Source organism: Eubalaena glacialis, chromosome 20 (assembly GCF_028564815.1).
Source record: "Eubalaena glacialis isolate mEubGla1 chromosome 20, mEubGla1.1.hap2.+ XY, whole genome shotgun sequence".
In the NCBI taxonomy this organism is placed as follows: Eukaryota; Metazoa; Chordata; class Mammalia; order Artiodactyla; family Balaenidae; genus Eubalaena; species Eubalaena glacialis.
Window position 1 is genome coordinate 29,559,630 of NC_083735.1, and position 19,774 is coordinate 29,579,403.

The window sequence follows — 19,774 nt, forward strand, 5'->3', positions numbered from 1 at the left end:
TGCCCAATTCTCCAGTGTATTCCTTCTTGCTTTGGGAACTGTGGTGTCTTTCAGACCCTCCAGAATGCGGTTGGCCTTCCTCCAACATGCTCATTTCTCTGGGCGTTTTGATCCCTCCTTCCACTGTGTGCCATGGAAGTTCTAGTATTTCAGTTTAACTTAGTGTGGGCCTTAGCTTCCTCCAAGCTTTCAGGAGCATCCTATCAGGATATTCGTGTCACCTCCTCTGGTCCTCACCAGGGCATTAACTACGACATGTCCATGTCTATAAATTCTTCATAAAATCAGCTAACTCTTAAGTCTGCTCCTCTGATTTAGTACCTACTGTGGGTGTCAGTTCCACATGTACGCCCCGTGCTCTTGCCAACGAAATCCTTAGCTCCTTCAGTGCATAGGCCCTTTCCTCCCTTACAGTATCCACTTACTGGGCAGATATCTTATGACTTGATCCTAGTTATTCTACCTCAACCAACGAGGGCTATGAAGGTGCGTGAAGGGAGATTTTGAGGGGGACGGGGTGTTGCCATGGAAGACAGAGGTCTCTGTACAGTCTTCAAACAAACGGGGAGCACTAGTCTTAACTGAGGGAAGTGAGTCACTTCTGCAGTCTCAGAGCTTTCGAGGCAGCCTGAGGATTCAAGATTATCTCTTTTTCTTATTGAAGTACAGCTGATTTACATATTATCTTAGTTCCAGGCGTACAGGCACATTGCAGGTTGCTTCTCTTCCTGCCCAGTAATGCTTTTTCACTTCCTAAAAGGCATGAATTCCAGGTGTTACTTCCCAGTGAACCTTCAGCATTCAACTGCCCATCTCACAGATTGTCTCCAGGGATCCCAATCTAAAAAGTTATTATTATCTTTCTCATTTGTACAGTGAGGCTTGCCAAAGTCCCAGGGGGTAGTTAGCAGAGCCAGACCACTTATCCAATTTTGTTAACATCAACTCAACTCATATCCTGGTCTACCACAACGCTAGCATTTGCCCCCCGCCCTGCATTCTAGCACTGTACCTAAGGATAGGATTGAATTTCCCGTTGGCTTTTCTTTGGGCCGTGATGGCACCAAGAGAAGACATTACCTTGACAGATGGAGTAATATGCCCTTCAGAGTTAAATAACTAACTACTTAGCAGACCACTCAAGAAACCTTTCTGCAGTGGCATGAGCCATTCCATATTGATGCATGAATTCACCGTCTTTCTTAATACCTACTGGTATCCCAGAGAGGTTGAATATCCAGTTTAAATCCTCAAAGCCTTTCCTAACTGTTCAGGTCCCATTTTTCGCTCTCCTTTAGCACAGTCATCAAGTCCTCAGTGGTAAGATAGAGAAAGTGCCAAGTGTCATTCTTTAGTAGCTTCTTGGGGTGAATACTGTCTCATGTGCTCTTGCAGAAGCAGTATGGTATAGATGGGGAAAGGTTTCAGGTCATGTTCAAATTTTGACTCCACTCTTTATTAGCTATGACCTCTTAACAACTTGAGGATGTAATAAGTTCTCTGTCTCGCTTACCTCGAACTGTCAAACGAAGTTAATAATAGCCACCTCATCACCCCATGATCAATCCTGACATCATAGTGGGATATCAAGCCCCTGACACGCCCTCTAAAGTGTTGTACTATGATGTATAACCTCCACTTATAAATAATTGTTGTCAGAAATAATTAACCTGTCCATCGATCCATGTGGTGATGTCCCGCTCTCCCAGGCCGGACGAGGAATGGACGTTCATGGCCAACAGGGCCGCTCTTCGTCCTGTCCGCCGTGGAAGGCGGGGTGTGGCATCCGGCCGGACTCTCGGTCTCCCGCCCCTGCCTCACGGCGTGGAAGGGTCCGGGGTCCTCTGAGCAGCAGACACTCTCGCCTCTCAGCTCCTCTGCAAGTGCCTCGCAAGCGGCCCTCCCCGCGGTGGGGGGCGGGGCGGGGGGGGGGCGGGCCCGCCGCCGCCTGCGCGCCCACGTTGGTGCGGGAGCGTGTCCGCCCTGGGCGGAGCCCCTGCGTCCTCCCGGTCGGCCCCTCTGGTGCGGGGGGCTGAGCGCTGCCTTCGTCCTCTCGTGTGCCCGCTGCGGTGAGCAGCTCCCTTGTGGGGACGAGACGGTAAGGGAGGCGCGCTTGTCGCTCTGGCGGGGCGGGTGCCGCCTCGCCGCGTGCCGCGGGGACTGGCCTGGCCAGGCGCGCGCCACCTGTCCCTCCTTCGCCGGGTTGCACGCGGGTGTGGGCGCGATGGCGGCGGCCCGGCGACGCGAAGGGGGCCGTCCGGCTTTCCGGACAACCTCCGACCCCGTCCGCCACCCCGGGGCAGACGGAGGAGCCTGAGGCGGCGCAGGCTTTGCCCGGCCCTGACCGTGAACGCGCACGTGGGCCCCACGCTTACGCAGGACGCCCCCCACCTCACGCCCGGCCGGGAACTGCTTTGGACAGTGTGTATTTTTTAATACCACACATTTTGAATATTATTGGGAACATTTTAATGTGAATTTGATATTAGATGCTATTAAGGAAATATTTCTGTATTTTGGTGCTATAGTGGTATTTTGAGTACCACTGTGAATGGTATCGTGAATGGTTATTTCAGGAGCTATGCGTTTTTTTTTTGAGATGCATCCTAAGGAATTTAGGGTCAAGTGTCATGATATCTGTAATTTGGTTTTAAAAACCTAGAACAAAATAGATAAAGACAAAATGTTAACAAATTATTAAATCTAGGCGATAGGTACATGGATGTACACTACACTATGCTGTCTACTTTTTTACATGTTTAAATTTTTTCATTATAAAATTTTAAAATAAATCTTGCCATCTTAATGAGTATAAAATTATATGGAGGGAGAACAAATAGGGTACAGTGTAAGGTACATAGAAAGTGCTCAGTAAGTGATCTACAGTATTCTCCTCCTACTGGGAATTCTCTGTTGTAGAGTGAGGACCCATGTGTTCCCTCAGAATAAGTGATGTGGTCCCTCTGAAATTAGTCTCACTTAGCACTCACCTATTAGGGTAATGAAGGGGAAATCAATGTTGTTTGTCAAACAAACACTATTAGCATGAGTACAGCATATGTTAATACTATTGCAGCTTGATGATAAATGATCAATAAGTGAAGTAGACACCCACAATACCAAATCAGCTGTGACTTTCCTGCGATTTGGTAGGCATCCATTAAGTGATTGATGCTGATTAAAGGATTGACAGGTCAGCAAATATCTTGATTTTCTGTGCTTCAGAGATGTTCCAGTCCATGAAGATATGATTTCAGGAGGTTAATATGCATTTAGCATATAAATAGCTTACAAAGAGGAAGTTGCATGTTTTCTTACCACCCCATTAGGCTACTTGATAATTTTGTATTCTGCGAATTGCTTTCAAAATCTACGAGAGTATAGAAATTATTTGGAACAATTCTCTCATTTCAAAGATGAAGAAACTTAAGTTCAGGGAAATCTAAGGGCTGCCCAGACCAGAAAATAGGACCTTCAGTTTTCAGTTCTGTGTCGTGATATATAAAATGCATACAAAGGATGCTTTAAAACAAAACAAAACTTTGGATGGGACTTTAACATAACGTGGAAATTACTCTGTATTATATTCTCAAATAATTTTGGTTCCATCAAATACATATTAATTGTTTACCATTGTTGACAAGCGATCGGGATGCTACAGGAAATGAACTGTGTCTCTTGCCTTCAGCAAGCTCACAACCTAGTGAGGAAATGAAATGAACAACGGTAAACAAGTCAGCTGAGAGCTGTGGCGACATCCAATAGAGAGGAATGGATTATGCCAGAGTTGGCCACGCAAACAGAGTAGCTGTCATGGAGGAACTGGGTTTAATCCAGGTCGCAAAGACAGTAAACTTTTATTCCCTGGATGAAGTAAGAATGACAAGGGATAGTATGAGTAATGACACAAAAACGTAAAAGGGCTTGGTGCCTTCAGAGAAAAATGAAGCATGTGGTGCAGTTTGGTGTGTGCACTAGGAAGGTGGGGTATCAGGAGATGAAGTTACCTGGGAATGGTCTTCAACTCTGGCTTTGTATTAGAATCACCTGGCAACTTTCAAAAAATACTGATGTCCAGGCCCCACTTCCAAACCAAATGATACCTGGATACTTGAGGGCGGCTGCAGGCACGGGTATTTGAAGTTCCCCAGGTGATTCTTGTGTACGAGGTTGAATACCAGTGAATTTAGGTGAGCTTGCGATGAAAGGAAAAGTTTTTAGGTCAGTAGTTATCTGGATCATGCTGATCTAATCCAAGATCAGATCCTGAATATTAAATGACTTTTTATTTCTGAGCAAGTGGTCTCAGCATAAAGACAGTAGCTTTGATGACTCAGGGACCTAACTTTTGCTGAAACTACTAGTTTTAGTTGTTAAAACACTTCCTGACTCTCCATAATAAAATAAAATCTCAGAATCAGGGTAAGAAATGCAAAACTTAAAAATTAAAAGATTCTATTTGCTCAAATTTAATTCCCACTCAGATAACTAGGGACACTAGTATCAAAGAAAGCCCAATGTAGGATAGTTTAAACTTTCCTGGATTTGCCAGATTCTCATATTACAAACCCAACCCAGAAGTTCTCCAGTGTTGTTTTAATTCAATCATTTAACTTTCATTTATTTAAAAAATATTTATTGTGTATCTATGGTGTGCCAGGCACTGACCCAAGCTCTCCAGACACAGCTGTGAATAAGACACCCCAGCTCTGTGTCACAGAGCTCACATTCCATCAGAGGACTCCTTTCTTTCATTTCACTTCAGCATGTCTGATTCCACACTCTACTTCTTTGAACAACATAAGCAACTCAGAACGAATTTTGGATTTGATTAAAATATGTAATCATTTTTTCATCCCTCTTCCTACTGTCTGTCTTCTACGTTTCTTATTAATCTCTTAAAAACACCACTGTCACTACATGTCACTCCCAGTTCAAAGGTCTCCAGTAGATCCCCATGACTTATGGCAGTGAATCTGTGGTCAGTTTTTAACCTCCTCTCCCATCCCAGCCCTTTTTTGAGGACCACTGTTATGTCAGCTTCTGTTACTGAGATGAATAGGGCACATTCCCCTGGTGTATCAGGTTGCAGAATAAAGTACAAATCCCTTATGCTAACTTCAGCCACACCTGACCCCACAACTTGATCAACCTCTGATACAGGAACATTAGTGCACTTGGTGTTACTTACGTATTTTCTACATTGCTGCCTGGAGTCTCTTTCTTTGCTCTTTTTCTTCTACCGTAAAGTCCCCAGTGCTTTCAGCATTTTCCACTCTTCAGCAATTACATTTTCTGTTTTCTTCAGATATTTTTCATGTTATTATTTTCATCTCTATTTACTTCAACAGATGAATAGCCTCTTGAGGGATCTGGACAGGATTTCATAAATATGTGCATTATTCATAGCCCATGGAAGTGCTGGGCACTCAGAGGCAGTATAGGATGAATACAAGAGCTTTGGGCTTAGAATCTGACAGACTAAAGAAGAGAAGGAAAAACTATATCATTTTTAAAAATTGCAAATCTGAGTCTGTTAACTTGCCAACAAGGGAACATACAGCAGTGAAGAAATTCACTTAGTTGTTCATTGGATAGAAAAAGAAATAAAGGGATTTTAAGTGCCTGAAAGTCAGAGTTAATGGTGGCTGTGTCAGATACTTGTTAACTGAAGACTAGCATTGTAGATAGAACAGAATGTGTCCATGGATCCAGCACAGTTGGTTGAAATAAGCCTCATTGTTCATTTTTATGGACAGTGTCTTCAGTTAGGTCTGTAAGGATCTGGAACACTGGGATCATTCAAAGTTCATATCTTCTATTTGCTTCAGCTGTTTAGAGTCAGGTATTATGACACACAACAGTGAATTTTGATATCTCCTCCGAATTTACTACCTTAAGTGGAAAATGTCCTCTGTGAAGGTTTGTTTAAAACTTTTTAAATAGTTAGCATGTATACATTGTCTAGCATGTTGTACACACTTAATACAATTAATGTGACATTTTTATTAAATAATACTTACTAATTGATTAATTTTTAAATCAGTCCCAAAAGGCACGTCCTTAATTTTTATTATCTTTGGAAAGAATTTGGAGAATGAGGAGAGCTAAATATATTGACTTTAATAAGTATATTAAGGGGTTATATATAATTCATTTGTAGTTGGACAATGCAATCTGAATTAATTTTTCTTTAAATTTATTGATGTTGGATTTATGGCCCAAATGTGGTTTATTTTCTATGAAAATGGATTCTATCCTGATCATTGGTCATATGGAGTTTTTCTATATTCATGCTGATTTTCTGTCCAAGCATTTTACTAATTATTAAAAGAAGGGTGTTGATTTCTCCACGTATAATTATGTCTTCTATTTCTCGTTTCAGTTCTATCAGGTTTTCTTAAAATCGACTTTATTTTTTAGAGCAGTTTTCAGTTCACAGCAAAAGTGAGTAGAAGGTACAGAGATTCCCATATATTCCTTGTCCTGACACACGCACAGCCTCTCCCTTTATCAATATCCCCCACCAGAGGGGTACATTTTTTACAGTCGGCGAACTTGCATTGACACATCAGTATAATCCAAAGTCCGTGATTTACATATAATTACATATAACACAAAGGTTTTTAGTTGTACTTAGGAGGAATAGGGGAAATTGTCTAATTTATCTTCTCAGAAGCGGGAATCCCAATGCAATATTTAAAAAATCAAAATGTATGCCAAAAATCCATGTAAACAAAACGTCAGAACTTTTAAATAAAGACAGGATCAGTATTACTGAATTTCCTCCTCTTTCGAGCTCCAGTATGACCCTTCACAGCACTGTTATTGATATTCTTTATATTTAAAATTTAGGATTTACCTTCATATAGCAAACAAACAACCAGTGGCTTAAATAAGAGAGCAGTTTCTTTCTTGCATAGGGAAAGTCCTGAGTCAGCAGCTCTGGGCTGGGAGAGAGCTCCACGGCACTAGCAGGACTTCAGGCTCCTGACTTTTCATCTCACCACTTTCAGCCTATGCTTTTTTTTTTTTTTCAAGGTCACCTTGTGATGTGCATCACTGTGTTGAGTGAGAAGAAGGAGAAATGACAGAAGAGCACAGAGGGGTCCTCTCTCAGCTGAGACAGCACTTTTCAAGGAGCCTTTCCACAATTCTACACATTTCCGCATACATCTTCTTGGTAAAGATTCATCCCTTTACCATTTCTAGCTGGTAAAGAAGGTTGGGGGTAGAGTCTTTTATTCTGGGCTGCAATGTGCTCAGCTGAAAATCAGAGTTCCCTATTTAAACAAGAGGAGACCAGATGTTGGGGGAAGGGAATGAGCGATCGCTAGCAAACATATAATACCGTACTAGATCCCAAAGTATGAAGGAGGCTGACCCAATTCCTGTTTATTTCATAATGTCATAAATATTGGTAAATAGCGATAATTTTCTTTGGGGGAAAATGTAAAGTCAAATGCACTAAGTATGGGTTCAAGAATTCTAAGGTACGTGCATACTGAGAATAGCTGGAAAATATCAACGCTAACAGTTTCGCTCACTCTCTTCCTAGGGCTGATTCGGAGGTTCTATCTTATCATCCTGGTCAATATGAATGGGTGTGATTTTAGATCCAAGGGGTAGTTTGTCCCATTTACTGGGAAAATATATGTGTTTTTTTTTTTTTCTTCATGTCAGGCCCATTGCTCTGAATATTAAAGAGGCAAGTTCTCATCAGCTTCACGATACTGTGGTTGATGGCAATATGTTCTCACTTCCTGAGCTTAAATCCCCTTACTTCTCACTGCTGACAGCTGTCTAGCAGGGCTGTAAAGTTTTCCAGGGCAACTCTTCAGTCCGGAGCAGCATGTCTATTTGAGGAAGAAACTTATATTGTAACAATTTTGAACAAGGTTAATAGGTTTTTTGTTTTGTTTTGTTATCGGCCTGGGAGCTCCAAACCAAGTGCTAAAAGGCAGGATTTTATTAGATCTTTAAGGGAAAACACAGTAAAGCCATGGATCTGCAATGGGAAAAGTTTTGTTTGTTTAAAGGCCAAAATACATCAATCAATCCATCAATCACAGAAAAAATAGAAAGCACACATGGAGTAAAATATACCATTTTAGTTTCATTGCTTATATTTACCTGATTTATAGATTTTGATGGAACAGAGCATGTTAAAGACAAATTCAGAAAACATTTCAGTATACCTCAATTTGGGGGAACAAGGGCAGAAAAGAAAGAACTATTAAAAAGACTTGGTTAATCAGAAAACATTATTCAGATGATAGGAATAGGATGCTGATGTCTCCAAAACATGAGTGATAAACACTTGGTACCATCTCTCAAAGAGATGAAGATAATCCCTTAAAGTTACACATTAGGAATGAGTCAGAGGCAGGGCTTGAACCTTCTAACTACAGAAAAACATGCTGCTGTCCAGGTCGGGGGACATAGCAGGCATGAAAAGTAGTCGGGCAAAGGGGCAGCCAGGCCCATGCTTGAGAAGAGCAGAGAGGCAGGAGGGGGCAGCTCAAGGGTCCCCCAGTGTCCTTAGATCACTGACATGCGTTCTGCCGTCCGCTTGAGCTGAGGGTCTCAACATTTCTTTCACCTCTTACCACAGTTTTCTGAAATGTGATATTCCTGCAACACTGTTCATAGTTCTTCAGTTCTCTTCTACTCTTAAGCCACTGAAAGTGCCCACAGTGGTGAATTAGGAGGAACTTGTCCACAGGATTAAACAAAAATGGCCATATCCTCTTAACCCTGGAAGAAAATGAAATTAAGGTAAAGGGCCTTTCCTCTCCTAGGCTGGTGGCTTTGCACCCTGATTTATGGGCTGGTAGGAAAAAACCATTCTGCACCCCGCTCCACTTTACACATACATCACATGCCTGCAGCGCACAGCCCCATGGAAGGGGCAACAACTGCCCGATTTGTCTTTGGAAAGTTTCTGTCTCTCCCTCCTCTGACTGGCTCACCTCCGCTTGCCGATGCTGTCCGTGTGCGGGTCACCGGTACCAGGGCCCTCCTGAGACGGTGATGCAGGCTCCTGCATTCAGAATCCGTCACTCTAATTTTCCCTTTATCTCTGTTCTATAATTTCACAGAAAATAGTTGTGTAATTCATTGGTGACTTGCTAGTATTGAGTTGCTGCAATTAATTCTTATGAGAGATGTTAAATTTAACAAGAGAACCCAAGAAAGAAATCTCTTAGTCCTCAGGTACTCGCTGGTGAATAAAATGTCACGGAGAAAATAGATAGGGCTGTTAGGATTTCAAGTCACTCTCTAGAGATTTCTGCCAGGATTAACGTGCTCCCCAGGGGAGAATCAGGAGCTCCCTGGCTACCAACATCTCCCTGGTTGTCCTTCCAACTTGAAGGAAATGCATGGACCATGGCCATATTCTGTCCTCAGAAACTCCACTGGACTCTCTAGTCACCTCAAAGCCCAGGGGCCGAGAATGGGAAAGAAGAAACTTATATAATTAGGAGAAATGTCTATAGCTGCGACTTCAGCCTCCTGGATTGCAGAAGATCTGTTCCGTGTTCCACATTGTAATTCAAGACTGCATGAGTAGGAAGAAAATATATGTGGCATAGAAGAAGCGTGAAGTAAAGTTTAAAATAGTAAAGTAATATATATTCAGTCACAACACTGTAGATAATCCTGTTTAAGAAATGTTTCTTTCCTTTGTTTAATTTAGTCCATCAGATGTCTGTGGCATCATCCTAAGATTTTAAACCAAAGAGATGAGTTCACTGTGTTAAAGGGGAAAAATTCTCTTCAGAAATGTTAGCAAAAATGGGTTGAAATGTTGAATATCATTCTCTCAGATAAATCTGACAGAATACAAATCTCTCTTAATAGGTCTTATCCTCTTTTAAAAAATACACCAGGAAAAAAACGGTCTCTTCTCTTCACATGCTTTGAATGGATTTAATCCTCCTCATTTGTCTCCTGACTTTTAGCTGCAAAACAAAGGACATGGAAGACCAAGGTAGGAGCTTAGATTCCTGCATAAAATGGGATTTGGGATTTATTCAGGATGTAGCCCAATCCAGAAGAAATCATAACCCAGAACAGTTGCCAAACTAGAAGCCAGTTTTGAGTTTTCCTGTCACCTGATATTTTCTGATCTTGCATTTTGTTCAGACTCAGAATTCATTTGGACTTTAATCAAATTTGTAGAGTAATCAAGCTGGCAGCATCAACAAATGCAGTGTATATAGATTTTCTGTTCCTCAGAACATGGGCAGCCCCTACCAGGAGTCGATTCTTGTATTTTTTTGGTGGTGGGGTGGAGGGACTGAATTGAATGATTTCTTCTTTATTAAAGAAATAATACTCAGGACTTTGAGATCACACTGTCTTTGGTTGAGTTATAAGCTTTTATAATGCAGTATCCCTTAATGTTGACCAAATTAATAATTATGTTTACCTCTTCCTTAAGTTTCCTGAATTCTTTTTTCCTAGCTTTATTGAGATACAATTGACATAATGACATTGTGTGAGTTTAAGGTGTACAAGGTGATGATTTGATACATGTATATATTGCTAAATGCTTACCACAATAAGGTTGGTTAACAAGGTTAGTTCACATAATTACCGTTTTCTTGTTGTTGTTTCTGTTGTTATGGTGAGAACATTAAAGCTCTAATTTCATAGCAACATTAAAGTATCCAATACAGTATCGTTAACTATGGTCACCATGCTGTACCCTGGAGCCCTGGATCTTATTCATCTTATAACTGAAAGTTTGCACCCTTTGACCAGTATCTCGCCATTTCCCCAACTCCTCAAGCCCTGGCAATCACCATTCCCATGGTGATATTTATTTATTTAGTTTTATTCCCGTGGTAATATTTATTTTATTTTATTATTTGGAAACTTTCTGTTTCTATGAGGTCAATGTTTTTAAGTTCCACATATAATTGAGATTATACGCTTGATAAGAGTTGGGAACCCCCATTCATGTCCAAAACAACAAACTCTTGGTTTAAAATACATACATTTTCCCAGCAAAAAAAAGAGAATTTGCTTTAAGATATTGTTCACTTAAAGTTTAAAGCAGTAAATATTGAAAAGAACAAAATTCCTGAAACCTAAAATATAAAATATATTTTAACAAGCCAAGGATTCTACTGTATTGATCATGTAAGTCACTGGAATAATCTAAACGTGATTCCTTTCTCAAATTAGAAACACTATTTCAGCAAGATAGTCAGTGTTTGAGTCAATGTTTGGTAGAGACCTGTGCTTGCATGTGTGAGTGTTACTGAACCAGTATGATCCAATCACTTTAAAAATTTCTTATATTCCCAGAACTAGGCAGTTTGGGCTCGGTGAGGATTCATGAGAATTGCTCTGTCAATTAACAGTAGAAGAACAGAGAGAGTTTGATAACCTAAGGCTCAGAAAATCTTTAGGATTCACAATGGTGAGATATTTTAAGGTAGAAATCAATCATGTGGATTTCAATTCTAGATTCCTAAGAACAGATGTAACAGAGGATGTCAGGTGTGGACTGATGAGCCCTTCTTCTCACGGGTTACACAGCGAAACAGGTTATTGAGAAGTAGGGGCTACCCTGAGACAGAGAGTGATGATGTCCTACAGTTCATAAGTATGTGTTCAACAACAGGCACTCTAAGTAACACGAAAAAGGCTGAAGATTTCTGGAGAAAACTTGGAATACTTCATGGCGAAGCTAAGTCTGTATGAAGATTACTAAGAGATGTCACAACAGAATCATTATAGCATCGTGCCTGTAATTAACAATACTGCATTATACACCGAAAAATTTGCCGAGAGGGTAGAGCTCATGTTAAATGTTCTTACCACAATTTTAAAAAACTGATAAACTTATTTTAAAAAGAAGTACAAAGAAATCTTAAACTTTATTCAGTAGTTTTAGTCCCGTGGTAATATTTATTTTATTTTATGATTTTGAAACATTCTTGTGAATATTGTATTATGCTACAAATAGTCATTTCCATATTATATGTCATGATTTCAATGTATGGGAAAAGAGACACAAATCTGAAGTTCAAGAAATTTAGTTAAATCTTTTGTTAGGTTAAACTTGAAATGAAAATTATATAAACTCAAGATTTTTTTAAAAAAAATAATGCATCCATGAAAGGGCCGATGAGCAGGAATATCCAAGTAGAACTGAGTACCACTCGTATCCAAAGTTTGTTTTCTAAATACTATTCTCCACTAAAGGGGACAGAGTTCTTTTCTTAAAATGGCTGCCTTCAGATCTGATAGGGAAAGTACAAGGTATTGGGACATCTTTTTGTACCAGAAAGCGAAGAGGCGTTCAAAGACCAATGGCGTTCTGTCAGAAGGACCCAGGACCCAGTTGAAAGGGCTTCTACTGACAAAACTTGAAACAATATGAGCAAAAATAATAATAATAAATTCATTTCATTGCAGCATGTTGAATATATACAATTTCAGTCCACTGAAACACACACACACACAGAGATAGATAGGTAGATAGATATATAGATGTATATATATATATCTCATTGTGGATTGAAATTTGAAATTGAAATTGAAATTACACACACATTAAAAAAAAAGCTTTCACTGGAGATGACAGTTACACCAACTTCTCACTTTCAAAGTAAATTAACAAGAAAGAATTAATTAGGCATTTATACTTTTATTTTAGTGACTATGAAATGTCACCAAATGGCCCTAATTGACGAGGAAACACTATTTTATTATAAAAGAAAATCAGCTAATTATTATAGATGAAATGACAGGGAGAAAAACACCACCATTGAAGAGCTCCAAATAGATACTGGAGTCAGGCAAGGATCATTGGTGAATGCTAAAATCATTAAGTGAAAAGTGGGTGTGCTGAAAATACTGCCACCCTGATTAATTCCCAGTTGTAAAGGGGAAAATGTACCTTTACAGTGGAGAAATCTGTTGGTCACTCTCATGAGTAATGAGTCAACTAGTCATTTTGTGCCTCCTGATATGATGCAATATAAAGTACTCAGCATCACCAATGAGTTATTTTGTTAAAATTGTGATAAAATATACATAACATAAAATTTATTGTTTTAACCATTTCTAAGCACACAGTTCAATGGCATTAAGTACATTCAACATTGTTGTGCAGCCGTCACCACTACCCATCACTAGAACTTGCTTTCATCATCCCACACTGAAACTTGGTAGCTGCTAAACTTGACTTCCCATTCCTCCCTTCCCCAAGACCCTGGGAACAACCATACCACTCTCTGTCTTTAAGAATTTGACCATTCTAGAGACTTCATGTGTGTGGAATCATACAATATTTGTCCTTTTGTGATTGGTTTATTTCACTTAGTGTAACGTCATCAAGATTTATTATCCATGTTATGGAGTGTGTCAGAATTTGCTTCTTTTTAAGGTTGAATAATATTCCTTTCTACATATATAAAAACATATTTTGTTTATCCACTCACTTATTGACAGGCATTTAAATGTGAGACTGTCAGTCATGCTCTTCCTTTTCCATATTGTTTTGGGTATTCAGGGTGCCTTAAGAATCCATATAAAATTTAGAATAGATTTTTCTACATCTGCAAGAAACATCATTGGGATTTTTATAGGGATTGCATTGAGGCTGTAGATTGCTTTGGGTAGTATTGGCATCTTAACAATACAGAGCCTTCCAATCCAGGAACACAGAATATTTTTCCATTTGTTTTCTTTCATTTCTTTCAGCAGTGTTCTGTAGTTTTCAATGTACAAGTCTTTTAACTCCTTGGTTAAGTTTATTCTTGAGTATTTTATCCTTTGGGATGCTCTTGAGAATGTAATTGTTTTCTTCATTTCCTTTTTGGGTTGTTCATTGTCCACGTATAGAAATGCAGCTGATTTTTGCATGTTGACTTTGTATTCTGCAACTTCACTGAATTAGTTTATTAGTTCTAACAGGTTTTAAAAAAATCTTTAGTGTTTTCTACATATAAGATCATGGTGTCTGTGAACTGAGATATTTTACTTTTTCCTTTCCAATTTGGATGACTTTTCTTTCTTTATTTTTCTTGCCCAATTTCTCTGGCTAGGACGTCCAGTCCTATGTTAAATAGGAGTGGCAAAAGTAGGGCTTTTTGTCTTATTCTTAATGCAAGAGGAAGAACTTTGCATCTTTCACCATTGAGCATGATGTTAGCTGTGAGTTTTTCATATATGAATTTTATTATTTTAAGGTAGTTTCCTTCAACTCCTAGTTAGTTGAGTGTTTTTATCATGAAAGTGTGTTGAATTTTTTCAAATGTTTTTTTGAAATAATAATTTTCTTTCTTTCTGTTATTGTGGTGTTTCACATCGATCAATTTTTGTATGTTGAACCAACCATGCCTTCCAGGTATAAACCCTTGTTAATCATGGGCATATCTTTTTAACATGCTGTTGGATTCAGTTTGCTAGTATTTTGTTGGGAATATTTGGATCAATATTCATTAGCAATATTGGTATGTAGTTTTCTTTCCTTGTAGCGTCTTTGTCCCGCTTTGGAATCAGGGTCATTCTGGCCTCATAGAATGAATTAGGAAATGTTCCCTCCCCTTCAACTTTTTGGAAGAATTTGAGATTCTGTTAATTCTTTTCAAACGTTTGGTAAAATTCACTAGTGAAGCCATCTGGCCCGAAACTTGTTTGTTGTGGGTTTTTTTTTAATTACTGATGAAGTATCCTTATTTCTTATTGGTCTTTTGAGATTTTCTAATTCTCGATGATTAGACTTAGCAAGTTGTATGCATCTAGGAATTTGTGCATTTCTTGCAGGTTATCAAGTTTGTTGGCATGTAATTCTTCATAGTAGTCCCTTGTGACTATTTTTATTTCTGTAAAGTCAGTATTAATGTCCCTACTTTTATTTCTGATTTTATTTATTGGAGACTTTTCTCTTTTTTTGTTAAGTTAATCTAGCTAAAGAGTGTTAATTTTCTGATCTTTTTGAAGCAGAAACAAGGATCTTGGTTTCATTGATTTTCTTTATTGTCTTCCTATTGTCTATTTTATTTCTCTCTGCTCTAATATTTACTATGTTCTTCCTTCTAGCTTTGAGTTTAGTTTTTTCTTCTTTTTCTAGTTCTTTAAGGTATAAAGTTAGGCTGTTCATTTGTGACATTTGTTCTTTTTTTTTTATGTTCTTTTTTATTATAAGCACTTAGAACTATAAATTTCTCTCAGCTGAAAATGTGTGATTTTTAAAATTTGTGTATGGATTTTATGTTTTCTAATATTATATATATATCTATGTATGTGAGCTGTGTAGCATGTATATATGATACAAATACGGCAAAATGTTGACAATTGTTTGATTTAGGTGGTGAGATATGGAGGATGCTTGTACTGTTCTTCTTGCTTTTAAGTATGTTTAATATTGTTAGAAATAAAATGCTTAGGGACTTCCCTGGCTGTCCAGTGGTTAGGACATCGCCTTCCAGTGCAGGGGGTTCAGGCTCGATCACTGGTCGGGGAGCCAAGATCCCACATGCGTCGCAGCCAAAAAAACAAAACATAAAACAGAAGCAATATTGCAACAAATTCAACAAAGACTTTAAAAATATTCCACATCAAAAACAAAATCTTTTAAAAAAATGCTTAAAATTCAAGAGGCTATCTAAGTTGGGTGGAACAAGATTAAAGAGGATTTGGAAACCCCTCAGAGAAGCTTAGACTATGGTGGAAATAAACAGGGAGCTGAAGTAGCTAAACAAAGTTCATTGTGGTTCAAATGCTCCCCACTTCCAATAACCTCTCATTCACATCTCTCTAGCATATGTGTGTTTGATGGTTATAAGCGAGGTGCTGATGTTTTTCTTCCCAGTAGATTATAAGGAGCTTGAATATAGCAACATAATACTCCTTGTAGCATCTACACATTCAGATACTGCAATAATTGTAAGTCACCAAGAGACTCATGAAAACTGCAAGAGGGAGATGCTAGATTACCAAAAAAAAAAGCTATACTCCTCCACTCCGACCTTTATCCATGCCTCTTTGCAGTGTGACTTTACAGGACTTCCAGCAAGAGGCAGAACCTATTCCTCAGTCTTTGCATCTGGACTGTACTTGCTTTGACCACAGAACATGGCAGGAATGATGCTGTACTGGTTCTGGGTTTACTTCTCAAGAGGCCCTGCATGCCTCCTTCTCTCCCGGAACCCTTCCAGCCACCGTGTGAACTGACAGAGGCTGGCCTGCTGTGTATTAAAAGATAGTTTCTTTATTGTCCCCAATACCTCAGCTAAGAAGCAGCCAACCCTCAGAAGCAGAGCCTGCTCACTGACCAGAAGCTGACCACAGGTGCATTAAGGAACCAAACTGAGTACAGAAGTGCTGATGCACAGAGCTGTAAGCTAAATAAATGTTTGTTGTTTTAAGTTACTCTGTTTGGGGTGCTGTTTTGCACAGAGAAAGATAAGTGATGCAAGGGAAGAAGGGGAGGAATAAGAAAAAGAAGAGAGAAGGAGGCAGGAAGGGAGAAGAGAGGACCTGAACATATGGATGACTTTCTTCATGAAGTCCTGAATCCTATATTTTATTTAATCAGGGTTGCTGCTGCATTGGTAGCATTCAGCAGAGTCACAAAAGTTATGTTGCATTCCTTCTATTTTATCAAACTTGAGATTTGAAATATTCATACAGATAAAAGAACACATTACAATTCAGGAGAAATTTCTTCATTTGCCATTAGTTCAGAAGCAGCATCTGGCTTCCAGCAATGGGTAGGTACTTAGTCTCACCGAACAATTTTTCCTTCGATTAAGCCCACATACCAGAACATTGTTGCTTTCCTGTGTCTATTAGGATACTGACGCTTTACTTTTTCAAGGCTGTTGATAGAGGTTTGAGTGAGGTGATTTTTTGTAAAGACATTGACCAGATTCCTGAATCCACAGCAATTCTGGACTCTAATCAGAAGCCTCTAATTTCTTTTTATCCTCTCCTCCATACACCTCCTCTGAGTATAACAAATATGTACATCAGGAAACACATGTGGGACATTATCCAGTGAAAACTACCGATAAAGACCTGAAAAATATTGATCAATATCAAAGTTGAGTTTATCAAAGTTTATAATTATCTATTTGACCTACCATTGGAATGTCAGTGTTCTATCTTGATGCTCTGCAAAGACCTCAAAGAATATCTATGGACAGAGGAGCTTAAAGAAAAAAGTAGAAGAGGTAAAATTAGAGAAATATCAAACCGAATAATCACTCAGTTGCTTACCTCCCTGCTGAGGTTTTGAAAATTTGCAAGAAGCTTGGGTAACTAAGAGGCAGAGGTGCTTGTGTTATCAGAGAATAGATTGGAGAAAACAGAGGAGACCTGGGACAGAGACATCTGAGCTGCTTTTGCTTCTGTAATTTTGGCTTCAGCCATCTTTCTTTTAGATCTTGATCTTTTCATTCAGTGGACTCCTCTAGCAGATCAAAAAAACATTACTAATGCCAATAAATTTAATTTTATTTATCAGTATTCCTGGACCTGTTAAGCAGTCACGTCAATGCATTTCCATGCCCCTCGCATCCCTCCCTCAGTCCAGGGTAAGAAGGGCTGGAGGAGACCAATGGTTCCCAACACGTTTGTGCAATGGAATTGCGCTAGATGTTTTAAAACATACAGATGTCCATCTAGATGGACATCTCTGAGGCCAGGAGCCTGATAACCTAAATTCAGAAAACTCCCCCAGTTAATTTTCCTGCAGCCATCCAAGTGCTGGTTCATGACCAGATTTTTGGAAACCACTGGACAAGATGAAATTACGGCCAAGAGTCTACGATAAGGTATTTGTAGAGCTTTTGGTAGATTGATTTCTGTAGCATTAGTTTGGGCACTTACGTGAATACACCATTTGAGTGAGGTTCTAAAGCAGAGAATACAAACATAAATACCTACAGAATGAAGTGAGCAAGTGGAAAGTATAAAAAACTGGAGACTGATGTCCCCTCTAAAAGTCATAGCCTATTCCTGCCATCTAGGAACGAGGGTGCATTTTTTTAAGACATCCAGAAATCCGGATATTTTAAAGTGAAATTTCTTGATTTAAAAAGGTTAAGAACATTTTTTAAAGCTTAAAACACTGCCTTTGGGCCCAACTTGATATTTCTCTGGGCTTGAACGTAACTACCCTATGAGCTACCTTAGGGTATCTGCAGATGCGATGTTGCCTTTGCAGGTGTCGACTCTACTAAAAGTTCTGAAGTATTCCAAGCATCAGAAGACTTTAAGGACAACAAGGAAATTACACCAGATTGAATGATGGCTAATCTTTACAAAATAGAATTTTTTCACCTTGGTATGCATTAGTGAAATATGACCTCATCCTAAAGACAGACTGATGGGATTCCGAAACACCGCTCTCCCCACACGTAAACTCAAGCGTGAGCACTTATTTCTCTTTCAGTGTCTGTTTGTGTGAGTTTATGTACATGGCGTGTTTGTTTTTGGCTGGAGGAAGTCATGTTATACAGAGGCATTGGGTGTAAAAAGGTAATGGAACAATGGCTCCCACTCTTAGTGTTTTCTGAGCTGCAGTTTTTCAGTTCTCATGGAGAATGGTGTTAAAAACCACAGGATAAAATCTTTATTTCCTTGAGAGATCTTGTGAGGTTCTGAGCCCAGAAAGCACCCAGGTGAGAACGTCTACACAGAGTCAGGAAGATGGTCATTCTCTCTGTTGCTCTCCAGGTTATCACATGGGTCTAGCAATTGGAGGACTCAAAGACAATACAGCTTCATTTGTCATCTCAAGGATGTGGTAGCTCTTAGTAGGTTGGGTCAGGGATTCAGCATCTTATGAAGGATGACACTGAAAGTGACAAATGACCTATTTTGAGACATTTGGCAGCAGGCACCATCCACAAGGAGACAGAGTTGACATAAACCAACTCGTTCCTGCATATCAGTGAAACCATCAAGGGAATAACCAGAAAATTGATCCCTGCCCACTATATACCCGCCACCATCACCATCTGTGGCCCTACTGAATGCATTATTCACCCTAATGATACCTTTATTAAGGCTGACCTAGGCTAATCCGCTATTCAAGTTGTTAGGTTCTTTTCGGTGAATATTGGTTGCCTCTGGTGATTAGTGATGGTTGGAGCCATTTGTTTTCTCTGCAATGTTATTGCCAGATATTATGTTTTAAAGAAAGCAAAAACCATACCTAAGTACCAATATCGATTAGTGAGCAGGCATCAAGACATGTGAATAATGAGGTCTTGCAAGTCAGGTGAAGTCCCCACTCTCCATCCTTTCCACCCTGTTCTCTAGGCACTCCACGAGTCTCTTGAACTAAAGGCTCATCCAGCCACAACAAGTATTCTGATGGCAGAAACAGCTATGTTCCTAGTTTGATTAGAGCAAAGAATTCTCTCTCAAATGGGGAACTCTGGAATGAGTGGAGTTCTAAACCTAGGATACTACTCAAAAAATATTAGCCTGCTGGGATTGTCAGAGTGTTAATCATGCAAGTGTAGATTTTTCTGTACACATCTTTCTGCCTGACACATACTGACACTATTCATTTCTCCAATGACATAATTTAATATTCTTTACATTAATTAATAAACCCTCCAGTGCCAAATCAGACTGATATGTGTAAGGGGAGCTACACAATAAGGTTTTCAGATTCTAACCAACCAGTTCTGATACATTCTGAAATGCAAGTTACCGAGCAGCTTACTTCACATGTTATGTGACCATTCCTGCACTCGAGATCAATGTTAATTTAGATACGCACACACACCTT